At 30.9% G+C, this 14,811-nt stretch overlaps 1 long non-coding RNA gene across 1 annotated transcript in view; it reads right to left on the bottom strand.

Annotated features, from left to right (window-relative positions):
• LOC127717759 (uncharacterized) overlaps nt 1-14,811 on the bottom strand; it is a 98,569-nt gene that overhangs the window by 6,842 nt on the left and 76,916 nt on the right. Inside the window, exons 3-4 of the long non-coding RNA XR_007989357.1 lie at nt 4,497-4,596; nt 3,720-3,804 (exon numbers count right to left, since the gene is read on the bottom strand). This is a non-coding gene — a long non-coding RNA (uncharacterized LOC127717759). The remainder of the gene's footprint in view (nt 1-3,719; nt 3,805-4,496; nt 4,597-14,811) is intronic.

Below are 14,811 nucleotides of genomic sequence, written 5' to 3'. Positions count from 1 at the left end.
CCTCTACCAATATATATGATACACAGACCTCCAGGAACTAGCACAATAGTCATGCATGATAGTGTTGAAATTGGCATTAAACACCAATCAATCAAAATATAAAATGCTTTTCAGGAACTTGTTTACCTATTTTGCTGTTTAATCTATATAACATTATGTGTTTTCAATACCCATTAATTTTTAAATTTGCTTGTGAAAACAAACCAACAATGATATACAGAAGAAGAAAAGGCTGTATAGTTTATTGAAGAACTTAGTGTCACACCTAGTTCTTAATTTTTTTTTGAAATTTATACATTTTCAGTGAAGTTGTGATTTTCATAAATCTGTTGACTAACTAGTAAATGATCATCGGAAGATAATCAATCTCATTGGAGATCATACCACATCTCTTTATTTTTTTGATAGTGCACCTGAGATAAATTATGACCTCTGTCTGTGTGTTGTAGTTCTTAGCTGTGTGTTGTAGTTCTTAGCTGTGTGTTGTAGTTTTTAGCTGTGTGTTGTAGTTCTTAGCATTGTGTATGAATTTCATAGAATTTGGACAAGGAAAATTTCAGTAAGTGTGTTGAAACGAAAATGGGATGGACGGTAAGGCATTTGAGTGTTATACTTAGTGCCCCCATTGCCTATGGCGGTGGCATAGAAATTAATATACATAAAGGTACATGTATATGTATAACATAAGCAACACGACGGGTGCTACATGTGGAGCAGGATCTGCTTACCCTTCCGGAGCACCTGAGATCACCCCCAGGTTTTGGTGGGGTTCGTGTTGCTTAGTCTTTAGTTTTCTATGTTGTGTCATCTGTACTAATACTTGTCTGTTTGTCTTTTTATTTTTTGGCCATGGCGTCGTCAGTTTGTTTTCGATCTATGAGTTTGACTGTCCCTCTGGTATCTTTCGTTCCTCTTTTATGGTGTCTTTTTGGCATATCACTCATATATGCTTTATATTTGAGTATATATGAGACTATGTGAAGAATAAACATTATTCCCTAAATGATTTAGTTTACAACAAAATGGATATAAAATATTAAGAAAAAAAGAAAAGTGGAATTTATTTGTATGCCACTGTCACTAGGCGAAGGGGGTATTAAGTGCTACCCTTGACCGTAACATTTGAAGAAAAATGCAATTATTAAGATTAGATAAAAACCACAGTTCAGCATGTCTTGATTTTTAGGATTGTTTTTTTTAAAAGACAACCCCTGTAATTCAGTGGTGTATGTTGGTTCATGGCAGTCATGTGTTTTCCATAAATAAAATTATGGACAAGGCCTTTAGTTTTCTCATTTAACAGATTTAAACTGTTTCACATTTTTTATGTTGGACATTTTATAGCTGACTTAATACATGATAGGAGTTTTCATTGTTGAAGGCCGTAAGGTGACCTATATTGCTTATATCTTTGTAATTTGAACTCTGGTGTATGGTTGTCTCATTGGCAATCATGCCACATCTCCTGATTTTCAAATGAATTAGAACATAACTGATGGCATTTGTTTTCTATGATGAAAATTTTATTCTCACCACATAATACTGTATGGGTTCTGGTCATTGCTGATTTTTGTTCTGTGCCTTATAGTTTTTAACATTCTCGTTCTTCAGTCTCGGGCGAATAGTTTCTAATTTACAATAATACAACATCTCCTTATCTATTATATCCATGTTTATTACCAGTTGGCGAATGCAAGACAGACAGCCCTAGACAAAAGATTACAGGAAAAGTGACCATGAAGTTTTGAGATAAATTTGTCTTTGATTTACAATATTCATACATGTTATATGTTTTAAGTTATATTTCGTATTTTCTTGAATAATTATATGGAAAGCAACTTTGATATCAACTTAATTGTCATAATATTCAGAATATCTAGCAATAAACTAATGCAATGTCTGTTTCAATATTAATTTTAAAGTTAATTTGTTCCTAAAAATATTTTTATATATAATACATGTACACATATACATGATATATTATATATTTACTGAAAATAAATTCATGACCATACAAATGTGAAATTAGAATAGGTAATAATCATGATGTATTTGTAATAATCAGAAATTGGAATAAGCATGTACATACTATACATGCTATAGGTAATAAAGAGATGTCAACAAAACAGTAAATTGTCTTGAGGCGTGAATTTCAAAGGGCCATAATACTCGTAATTTTACATTGTTTTCCTGGATATTCAAAACATTACAATTTTCAATGTTATCTCTTTCTATAAGCCTAATGTATGCGGCAATAAATCCTAACGTTGTATTTGGTAAATCAAGAGCTAAAAGTCAAATTAAAACCAATATGTTTTGAAGTATTGTGAAATTCCTGACCCAATAAGATAGTTCATGACAACATCATAACCAATTCATATGGTTTTCAGATACTATATGGGATATTTTAATTAAATAAAAATGTGTCAATGAAATTTCCAGCAGAATAAACCATAAACCCATCAATCGTATTAATTAGATATCTAATGGTGCAATGGGGAAAGTAATTACCGACATTTAAATGGGAAGATGAAAACTGATTACCTATGGACATACCAATTACTACCGAATGATATGTTACCTCAGTCAAAGTTCAGCCCATTGATAAATTTGCCACATAATAAAGCTACCCAATATATAATTATCACACGCTTTTTCATCTAAGCGTTACAGTATATTTTCAACATCTGTCTTACTTGTCGCTCGTCATTTAAAAAAGGGATTGGTGGACCTAGCAAAGCTTTCGACACCAATTCAAATTTTTGGTAAAAAAGGAGAAAGATACTTAGGGGCACAAAAAACTCAAAAGAATTAAACTTCATGTGGAACATATCAATAAATTGCTGTGTTTGCATTCACAATTATGGTCGTAAATGTATATTTCCTATGCAAATGATCAGCATTGTTTTAAATCTTAATCCATTCCATCAATCAAATTCATTTTTTTGTACAATGTAATTCTATTTTTACCAAAATGGAGATTAGGAATATACTGTTAAATCCATACTTTATTCTGCGTTTGATAACAAACGTGTAGTCCTTTGGTTATTTTGTCAGTGGGTGATTGTCTCAATTAACAATACCAAATATCTCTTTTTATTCATTTGCAAACGTTAACATTGCGGTAATCATAAGAAACAATGTATATATATTTGTTCCTTCGCATAGCCTAAAAACTAACATATTATTCTTTTTTCTTATTTTTTAGACAAATTTCAAATTCTTTTTTCGTATCGCACAAGATATGATGGAAGAAGCTATATCTCTGATGATGTTTTAACGATGATGAAGGCAAAATTTTTTTTAATTGATAAGCAAACATATGGTGTTCTTCATATATGACGCCATCAAGAATTGTCGCCTTTATGCGTGTTTTCACAATAACGAAGCCAAAGTAAACCAAACACATTTGACATTAGAATTGAATTTTGACTGATGTAGAACAGAGACCAAGCAATCCACACGTTGATTTTGAAAAAAAAAAGAATTAATTGGAAAGGAGAAACATAGAAAGTGTATCGTGAACATTGACCCGTATATCTCGTGATATGTAGTTTGGTCTTTGATATTTTGAGATTTTAAATGGACCATGCTATTTTTTTGCTGAATAAGATATCATATGCTTCTTGCATTACAAAAAATATTAAATTTCAATAGAACTACTTCATGTAAGTGCAATTGATGCTGGTATATGTTTCTTTAATATAATTATTTTTCACCTGCTATGTCTGGTGTGTGCTGTCATATTCCAAATTGTTTCGATTCTAATAGGAAAATTCAGAACTTTTGTACTGCAAAGTGGACCTATAATACGCGAACAAAAGGCATCAATTTTGATATGATGAAGCAAATATAGAAAATCACCCGTTTTACGATAAACAAATGAACAGATACATGTAAACTTACTTTTAGAATGATTTTATTTAATTTCCTAGCGTGCAACACCAACGCAAATGTCCATTATGATTTCCGGCGTTGTTCAAAACACAGCTGATGTTTCAATTTCAATTGTGACGTCAATCATGTGCAGCCCATGTTTTATTGGAATTAGAAAATGGCTTTGTTTCCAAAGCGAATGACCAACGTCATATTAGAATTGTAATTTAAGTATTATGATTAATGGAAACAAGAAATGTAAAATGTTCAGTAACGTTATCAGATTTTAACAGCTTAATATAACATAAAAAAAAAAATCTTACTATGTGTACATAACAACATACATACAAAAGGAAAATGAATTTACCTTATCAAAATAGAAGCATTTCGTAAATTAAATACGTTGTATCAATTAAATTCATTATTTGTAATAATATTTTCCCAAACAAAAGAGGTTAAACAGACAATGTCATGCATTGCTTAATCTTAACTTTTCTTTCATCATGCGTTTGAGATGATATTACAGATTGTTAATTTTTGTATTGACCATAATATACAAACATCTAATAAATAACAACATGTATTTTCTAAAATTGAAATAAGATTCTGTAAAACATTACCTTGTTTGACTATTATCCACAATGTAAAAATAAGTCTAGACTCGATGATTGATGCCTTTTCTCGACTTTCACAAATGTTTTAGTCACTTCTGGCAAAAAACTACAAATGTTACAAAATAAACGATAAAAGTACATCAACTACATAATCAAGCTCAGACAAATAACACTTCAAAAGCGTTAGGCATCCGAAGCTATTTTGGGGATTAAACTTCATCAGGAACGCTCATAAATGATTAAATATCGATTTTTATTCGACGAAATTTCAAGAAAAGTATTATGATCTCTCCCTCTCAATATTTAAGATAAAAACTTTTATTTTGACCAATCATTATTTTTTATGTAGTTTTCATGTTTTCCGCTGGTCCTATATCCTTTTATATTCTATTATGAACTACTGTCTTAGTTATGAATCTTCAATATATGTCATATTTTTCAATCTTTTTCGTGGAAAGTTCCGTATTAATAAACGCGAATTGTTCTTAGCCTGGTGTCAAATTAAAGACTAGAATTCAGATAGATCTAATCTATAATTTAAGATCAAAAGTTGATTCATCAATATATTTTGTTTTTGAATCGTCTGGGACCTGCCTCCTTGAGCTATACCGTAACATCAACTTTTGACTTATTTGTAATTATAAATTGGCATAAATGCTTGTAAAGAGATTACTTATTACATAGCATAGGTCATTAAAACACAGAGAGTACAACACACAACACAAACAACAAATATCCAACTGCAATGAAAGTATAACAAAATACGCAAAACCAAAGACATACAAGAGAACGAACAACAAGTGGTCAACTGAATTGGAACAGGAACAAAATGTGTTGGGGTAAGTGCGCCCATATAAATAAAATAAAAGCATGTACTCCTGCTTCCGTTTGGATGTTTATGTATTACATATTACGTGAACAAGGACATTGAAGACATAACATCATTTGGAAAGCATTGTCAAAATATTGATTTCAACCTTTTCTTCAATGATAAATGAGGAGTGATGGTAACATCCATTATTAGGCATTATTTGGTCATTAAAATTGCAAAAAATGTTAATTTATTAAAGCCTTTCAACATTATGTGATTATTTTTTGATATATAAACCAGCTGCATAAATCTAGAATATCAAGTGCAAAAAGGTCACTCGTGATGTCACTATGATGTCATTAACTTGCGTATTTTACATAAAATAGCATTTTCAAGCAATGTTCATGATGTTGTTAGTTAAAATGTATATAAATTAAAATGAAATGAGTTAAAATGTTTTACACACATTATCATCTTTGTAAAATGCATTCTGTAGTAAAATATCATTTTGGGTAAATTTTTGCTTGAATATAAATATCAATGATAAAATCTTAAAAATGAGGCTAATGTGGGAGTTTTTGCTGTTTTGCACTAAATGTAAGAAAATTGAAACCCTTATGAGAGTCTGGATGGGTATATACAGAATAGTGTATATTCATTTAATGGTATCCACAAATTATACAATTAGATATACTTTTCATAATTGGCCAAAGTTAAGTCATTGTTTTAAGGCTAAGAGATATAAGGTTTTATTACAGTTTTTGAATTGAAATATAAGCACACAAATTCGTTCGGAGAATCTTTGATAACCAAAAATATATAAAAAAAAAAAAAAAAAAACCAAAAAAAAAAAAACCAAAATAAAGAAAAAACATTTGTATAATAAACCATTAAAAAATTAGGCATACATATGTACTCACAAAGAATGTATTATGTGTAGCAGCTTTTCAAAGCTATGAATGAATAATGTTGATGTTTAAAACATTGTGTAAATTTTTGGCATATTTAGTTTCTATGTTGCATTTTATGTATGTTCTTTCTTGCTATTTACTAGGATTTGACCATGTTGACAGAAACAATGGAAAACAAAATGGGCCTAACTTTGTTACTTTAATCATAAATATATATTATCGCGTTCAAAGAAACATGAACTAAATGTAAGTGCAAAAACATAATCCATACTTTATAAACTTAAAAGATTCTCCATGTGTATAATTTATGTAGTTATAAATATCAAAATCAATATAGGCATTTAATTTTTGTAGCATATACAAACAGGTTTAACAATGAAAACAATAGTATACCCATTTAAGTAAATTATGTGACCCATTGTGTGCTGAACTATCATTTAAATAAAAAATCGAAGAAAGTTCAAATGCAATTTCAATTGAAAGTTCTGAAATGTAACTGGAAATTTACTTACAAAATACCAAGTGAATTACGTTAATTACAGGTTAACAGCTGATTACAGAAGTAATGAATAAATAAACAACATTTACCTTAATGTTTCAAATATCATCATGATCATAGACCAATAAATTAAGAAAATTCATGCTTGCAGTTTATTGCTGCGATTATGTTTTAACGGTACAATGTTAGAAAAAAAACTTTCCAAATAGGGAAAGTTTTAAAGCTTATCTTGCCCATGAGTTTGTCAGTCCTGAAGAACCTGAATTTCAATCAAAATTTTTCGAAAATTTCTTGCTATCTAAATTCTGAATTTCTGTCTGTTCGTCTTTTAAAATGTTAATCCGACATTTAAATGATGGAATGTATGGTGTGTAATTTTTTTGTGATAATCCATTTAAATTATTGCAGATTGTTTAATAATCTTGTCTTTCTAGAAGATGTTATAAAATTTTCAAAAATGACAATTGATTTCTGAAATTCAATGCACTTTACATAATAATTTCATTTAGAAAATTTTGTTTCCCTATCTTATTTGATAGTCGTATTCTGCTTTTTCGTTATCCTGGGACCATACATATAGGTTTTAATATAGAATGAATACTTAAAGTACATCTCATTCTGTTAATTGTGCAGCACTAATGTTGATATATCGCATGTCAAATCGCGTTGTGTATCTTGTCCTTTCTCAAATGCTGCAGAAATACAGCACTTGAACTGATTGTGGAATGTGTATAGTTAATACATATAAACTAAAATAGAAACAAAGATTCCATTCGCGCATTCAAAAAATTTTAGATAGTTAGACACTGTTTTAAAAGTCATAAAAGAAACAGTTGGTAAATAAAATGTAATTTTGTACAATTATGTGAATTTCAACATTGTACGCCTTCAAATCTATAATAAACTCGCTTTGCAAGGACTAGATTATGCAAAACATCAATATTATTGTACGGCATGAGATGTGGTTAAAACAAAACAATATAGAACTCCACAACACAGCTATATTCCTTTAAAAGACAATTGTATCATGCAGATATTTGTAATACAAGCGCAAGCTTAAATAATTTTAATTTTAAAATTAATATGATAATAGTTCGTACTGATGATTTGTTTTGTAGGCTAAATTAACAGCAAGTTAAAAAAAACCAAACGTATCTTTCCACAGATATGTTTCTCGTGACGTAGTTATAATATCGTTCCTCTTATCCTCAATGCTGACTTTACAAAATGTTTCGTATCACTAGATGTTTGCAAGATGTTCACCTTCCATAAGAAGCACGACGTGTGGCATTAATTAAACCCTTCTTGGACGTTTAAAATCCTATTTTAACCGGGGTTTGTGACGTTTTGTTCTATTTCAAATTGTTGTTTTCCCCGTTATTTCATATTTAAAAGTCTTTGACGTTCATAAGTCAGGTAAAATATTTTAACAAAGCAAACTATATTTATATTGGAAAATATTTTGGTTGGTTTCAGACAGTCATTTCACACTGTCTGTCCTTTCTGCCACATGATCTGTTTTTGAAAAGTATTATATCAGGAATTCTAATTTTTTTTGTAATGTGTGGTTATCATGATCTGCATGTATTACTGTAATGACTGATTGAGTTTTATTTGTAACATTATGTAACTCTAATCTGAAATAAGATAAATTTGAAATTTGATATCGAATTATATCAATTTTTGTCTTCAATTCCACATGAAAAACAAAGATGTACTTTAGTGAGGCGCCAAAGGGGAAAGAATTGTACAGCAATATACAGAAAATCGGTCATACGATAAGTCAGATATTTGCAGCATCAAAGCAAATATTAGATTATTTATAAGAGTAATATTAATAACTTATAACAACTAAAAAGAGAATAATGGATATGAATAATCAAATTCTATGGTAATTCACCTTTGACAGTGTTGTGCAAAAATTTAGAATATACTCATACTGATAACTACATGAGTGAGTCATTCAGTTCACATTTCTAAATGACAATAGCACTTTATATATTTGGAACGTACGAACCCCTTTCGTGGATTGACCTTAATTTTCCTTCACCGGGCACGTTCAAATCTGACATTTTGAAAGCAAAATCTTTATTATTACTTGAATATATGTCCCTTATAAATTAGTGAATGAAGTCAAATTATCAATTTGTTTCGTAGACCGCGCTTTTTATTTGCACTTTGTTAATTGTTTACATATTTTTTCATCCTCAGTCATGTCAACATACGAATTGGATTTCCCTGTGTGTACTTTTTAACTGTTTTCCTTACCTGAAATTAACATCTGCATTTAATTTTCATGTTGATAAAATCGGTATTTAAGTTACGATTCATTCATTAGCATCGCGAAGTTTACTTTGTCAATAGTCATAAAATATGAATCTCCCCTTTCTCAGCGAACTACATTAAAAATGGTAAAAAAGAACGAACTTTACGACTTTATGATTGAATATTAACTACTGTATATAAAATCTGAATGCTCATTATATACATATATATTTACTTTATGAAAAATGTGTTAACAGTTATGCAGATGCTAGTCATAGGTAATTTAAACAGAAATATGTTTGTACTTCGCAGGAGGAAAATTATCTACTTCTGCAAATATAATCAAATCACTTCGTATTAGTTACTTGCGGTGTGTTAGTTCAAAGTCATGCACCTCATCAGTCGTTATTATTGAAACTTCTTGTGAGTTTCTCTGTTGGTAACATTTATTACTTATATAGTCTGTAACTGAACATTAAGCTCTATTATATTGCTGTTTATGTTTCTATATGGATATCTCCTTTATTTGGTTATGGTATCATTTTACTCTTCATCTTTCGCTGAGGGTGGTAAAGGGGGGGGGGGGGGGACGGGGGGGGGGGGTGCTTGCACGGAAAAAACGTGAAATAAGACAATTAAATAAATTAAATAAGTAGAACACGTTGAACGAGGCACCTGTCTTGCACGACTGAACGTCAAATAAAAAGGTAAAAACACGTTGAACGTCAAATAAAAAACGGCGATCACGTTGCACGAAAATAACCCTTTACCACGCTCTTCGCTATTCCTATTTAACTCACGAAATATCGTTTCCGTAGTTTTCCGATTGGATGATTTTGTTGTTTAAATGCTATTCCATTTATTTATACCTCACAAATCCTTTTGAAGTACAAAAATGTATATTGATGGATGGATGTGATGGAAAGATGGATGTGTGATGGAGGAAGGGAGGGTTAATTTTAGGTAGTTGGACGGTATTCGTTTGATCGAGGAAGGTAGTTAGGTATGTAGGTAAGACGGTTTTCGTTTATTATTTGTAATGTTCTTATATTAGTACCTCCTATTGACGGAGTTTTAATCTCCATATATCTCTTTCCATGGCTGATGTAATCTTTTCCTAGGAATAAAAGGCAAACTTGATATTAAATCTTCATTCTTAACATGGCATAATGTTTTCCGTAAATATTTATTAAAAAAACAACATATTATTGTTTCAAGGGAATCGTTAAAAAGCTACTCCCTTATGGAAATTGATGGCCTCTCTTCGAATAAAAAAAAGATAGCTGGTATGATTATTAATATTTGAATCTTTTAAAGGTATATTTGAATGAGAAGTGTATAAAAAGGTTTAAAGTCCGTAAGGATATCAATCGTGTAAACTTGAAAAAAACTTTAAAAGTTACTAGTACTCGTTTTCATAGTATTGTGTACTCCCCCGAGACAGCATGTTTACAATAACCCGGTCAGTTCTATGCTAATGACGTAAGATAGCAGTACTAACCTGTGACAGGTCCTAACAAAACAAACGCGGCTTGTACAGTTTTATGCAAGATTATTCTGGATAGATACCATGATTGAAATTTGTACGCGCATTTCGTCTATAAAAGACTCATCAGTGAAGCTCGAATCAAAAATGTTAAAAAGGCCAAAGAAAGTACGAAGTTGAAGAGCATTGAGGACCCAAAATTCCTAAAAGTTATGCCAAATAAAGCTAAGTTAATCTATTGCCCGGGAAGAAAATCCTTAGTATTTCGAATAATTTATAGTTTTGTTAACAGTTTTATCGAACTGATATCTGCATCTTGTGTCCTGACCTAAGTCAAACTTTATTCAAAGGATAAGTTATGGTGTTATATGTATGGTGATTTCAGTGGCAGAGGGACACTCCCGTCACTAAAACTTGTCCAACAATGTTTATTGGAAGAACAACTGCAATCATCAATTCGAATCTCTTCGAATTTTAGTTCAATCAAAAATTGGCTAATCGTTTCATGCCTTAGTTTCGTAACTAGTGATAAAAGTATAACAAGACTAACGAACTCCAATATTTGTTCTGTTCGCTAGATACCACATGCCATGTTAACCATGCTTCATCTTTTGTAGTAACGTAATGTTGCCATGTTGCTAGTTTTGAGACTAACTACCTAGTAAACCTTTGTTTGGAATATTATGATTGCATGAGATACAGAAGAGGTGTAAACATAATTTTGATAGGATTTACAAAATTTACAAATTAAAGATTCTGAGAATTTCAAGATCCAAATATAAAAGCTCATCCTTTTTTCTTTTGAATTTAATTTTAGATATGGTGATCTTTACATTACACCACGATATATTAATGTGTTCTGTAATACTTATTCTAAACAGTCGTTTTTAGTGTTAAGTTATTTATAACAATTTAAAAGAAATGCGTAAAATCCAATTTTATTCTATAACTTTTCAATTTAGATCTTTTTAATGTTTACAGGCTTTCTCTTCATTTAATTGAACCAAACAATAACAATTGCTAGCCATAGAACTGACTTCAAAAACCGTACAATACTTGATTTGCCGCTAGACAAATGTCTGTTAAATAACAAAACATGTTCCGAAAGTTCTTTCGGCATTATTTCAAAACATTAAAATTGAACTTTAAGTACTGTTGGCGATACTATGTCATAGTATGTTATATTTGTACCAATCCCACACATATACATATAAAGAATTGATATGAAAAGCACGACTTTCAAATGATAATATACACATCTTTGGTCCTGCCTTAATTCAGTTCCGGAACAGTTCAGGACCAACAAAATGTACAATGTCAGGATGTTTGTGAGATAAATATATATAAAAAAACACATGTCAAATGAAAACAGACAATACTAGTAAAAAAGAAAAAATACGACGAAAAATTATTGTCCACGTCAAAAAGATTGAGCTACACGACACCAAGCCATAAATCGGGGATGAAAGAATCAGCATATTTCCTGTGCCTCTTTTGGCTCCACCGTGTTACTCAAAACGTAAAAAATCGTTAAGAAGTTGCTTCTGAGATCACCCCGGATTTTGGTGGGGTTCGTGTTGCTCAATCTTTAGAATTTATGGTGTGTTTTGTATACTATTATTTGTAAAATGGTCGTCGTACTTTTTTTGCCATTGCATTGTCAGTTTATTTTCGACTTTTTTGAGCAGTAATATCCCTTTGGTATCTTTCACCCCTCTTTTGCACTCGATGATGTCCCCATGTAATTGGGGCTTCGACAAGAGGAACATATAAGCAAAGGCACTTGTCTCTGAAAAAAATTACCTATAGCATTTAATAGGACACAAGTTACTAAACTCGTATTTTTGAAAAATGTCACACGGTCGCGAACTTCCGTCACATTTAGACTATCCCATTAAAACTTGTTACGTCGTAAATCTACCTTAAATTATCTACAAAATTGTGTACAACACACCTTTTCTTGTTGTAGGAATCATTCGTAGCAGGCCTTCCAAGTAGGCCAACCGTAAAGTTTTTCGTATTCTCACAGCCGAAATGCAATATTAATTTCGCAGTAGATGATTAGTTTTAATTGTCCCTTTGGTATCTTTCTCGTACCTTACACATATCTCGATTTCCGATTTGGCAATCTCATTGCTAAAAATAAATGTTTTTTTTGAGTTATCTCAATTATATATATATAAAGTCCAGAGAGAGTCTGAATGACATTAATGGAATGGGAAAATTTGATTTTAAAAATAGAAAATCGTCATATTTATTAAATTTGTCACAAATTTACTCTCTGGCATACTTAGAAGGTCTGATACGAATGATTCAGATAATAGAAATATGCCTGTGATACATCATTTTGTATATCACTTAATGTAGATATACGTCATAACTAGTTTCAGTGGGATAGACAACCGCAGAATTGAAATATAACGGAAGTTCGCGACCGGGTGACATTTCTCAAATATACGAGGTAGGTACCTTGTGTTATATCAAATGTATTGGTAATTTTATTTTCAGAGACAAGTGCCATTGCAAATAAGTGGTCATCTATAATACAGATGTTCAATATCAATCAACGTTATCAAGTTGACGTCCGTAACGTTTTCAAAGAGATTATATCACTTTGACAATTTGGAACCCATGGAAATCAGGTTAGGAAAAAGAGAGACCTGGAATATTGTATCAGCTGTAATACTTTGTGAAAATAAAATTTGTTTTGATTTTGAGTTACGGATATTTTCAAATTTTGTAACTAGATTGCAAAGGGAATTGGCAGAATATTTAAAACGATCGACGGAAGTCAAAGTAATAGAGAAATGGGAGAAGAGACTTATTAGTAATCAAAACTAATGTCGAGGAAAAACATAAAATAACATGGTAACGAGAAAAAATAAAAAAAGAGCTCACAGACCTGTTGTATAAAAATAGAGCTGTTCGGTAATTTTTGTCTCTCGGGTATAACTGACATATACACCACATCTCTTTTTATTTAAATGAGGAAATGTCAAACTATTTAAGAGTTTGAGATTGTGTTAATTATTCAAAACATAATTGTTTGTCCTTTCGCTTTTCTCAAATATTCTGGTCTTTTCCTTATCTTTCACATTAGAAACGGGAGGCTTACCAAGCGTTTTAAATGTTTCAAACTTTATTGTCGCAAGTTAAGAAATACTGTATCGAATTAGTTACGGTGGGGAAATATGTTTCACTGATGATTTTTTACGATAACAAGACAAACTTGATCTTTCTATAACATTGATCTACATAAAATAGTTTCTTTCTATTGGACGTCATCAGGCATTATTGCCATTTTCGTGATTTCACAATAGCGAAATCAAAAGAAAGTATAAAGATCTGACATCGTTATTGAAATTTTACAAATGAAACTGAATTGAGAACAAAAAAAGCACACGTTAAATAGAACAATCGCTGGTGATGGCAAGCCTATATTTAAAACCCATTAAAGAATCTATCAAAATGCCGCCGAAACACTAAACTAGGGTAGGATTGATGCAAACAATTGTATAAATCTATCCAGTCAGTTCCATTTTTTTACCAGAACATATTAGTACCCTCATGAATGAAGTATTTTCATTCAACAGTTTATTTAAATAAAGGTTCACATGAATTTTATAAGGATGTTAGAATTCTTGGATGTTGGGTTCCAATTGAATTTAAATATAAAGAAGATGGTACATGTGAAAGAGTAATAAATCCGTAAAATTAGTCATTCAAATGTTATAACTTAAAGTTAGGTTTTTTAACCTCCTATTACCCGGACCTTTATCTTTTTGCATAATCTATTGACATTACGAAAATGATTTTAAAATTCAGTTGAGCACATAAGTGGAAATACCAACCATACGATGTCGGCTAAATGGTTGAGGCCCGAACAATAAAATACCCGGATTATAAATCGAATTAACTAACATACAGAAGCTCTTCTGATATTGTTAATAATACTAGCATTCGTTTGTGACAGCATGATCAATATTAAAAAAAGAAACATATTCTTCAATTTTGAGATAACGTTCTGTCTGATAAAAGCATTATCAATTAAACTATTTCATAATTTTATACACGAAAAAGACGAAGATTGACACTTCGTAGTGTTTTAAATTTGCTTTTTACAAAAATATGCATTATTTATGAGGTGAGTTGACACTCATTGTGCATCTTATCTTATAAATCTTCTGGGAATAAACATTATTTATTCATTTTACTCCGATAACAAACAGAAGTTCAAAATATATCAACAGCTCATACCATTTAAAGGCAAACAATATGGAGAAGTCTGCACCGACCGTAGGTTCGAATTGCGTACCCTCGGAAGTACGTACTGTAACTGATACGAGTCT

This window comes from Mytilus californianus, unplaced genomic scaffold (genome assembly GCF_021869535.1).
Source record: "Mytilus californianus isolate M0D057914Y unplaced genomic scaffold, xbMytCali1.0.p SCAF_10, whole genome shotgun sequence".
NCBI lineage: Eukaryota > Metazoa > Mollusca > Bivalvia > Mytilida > Mytilidae > Mytilus > Mytilus californianus.
This window is presented reverse-complemented; position numbering and strand designations above follow the sequence as displayed.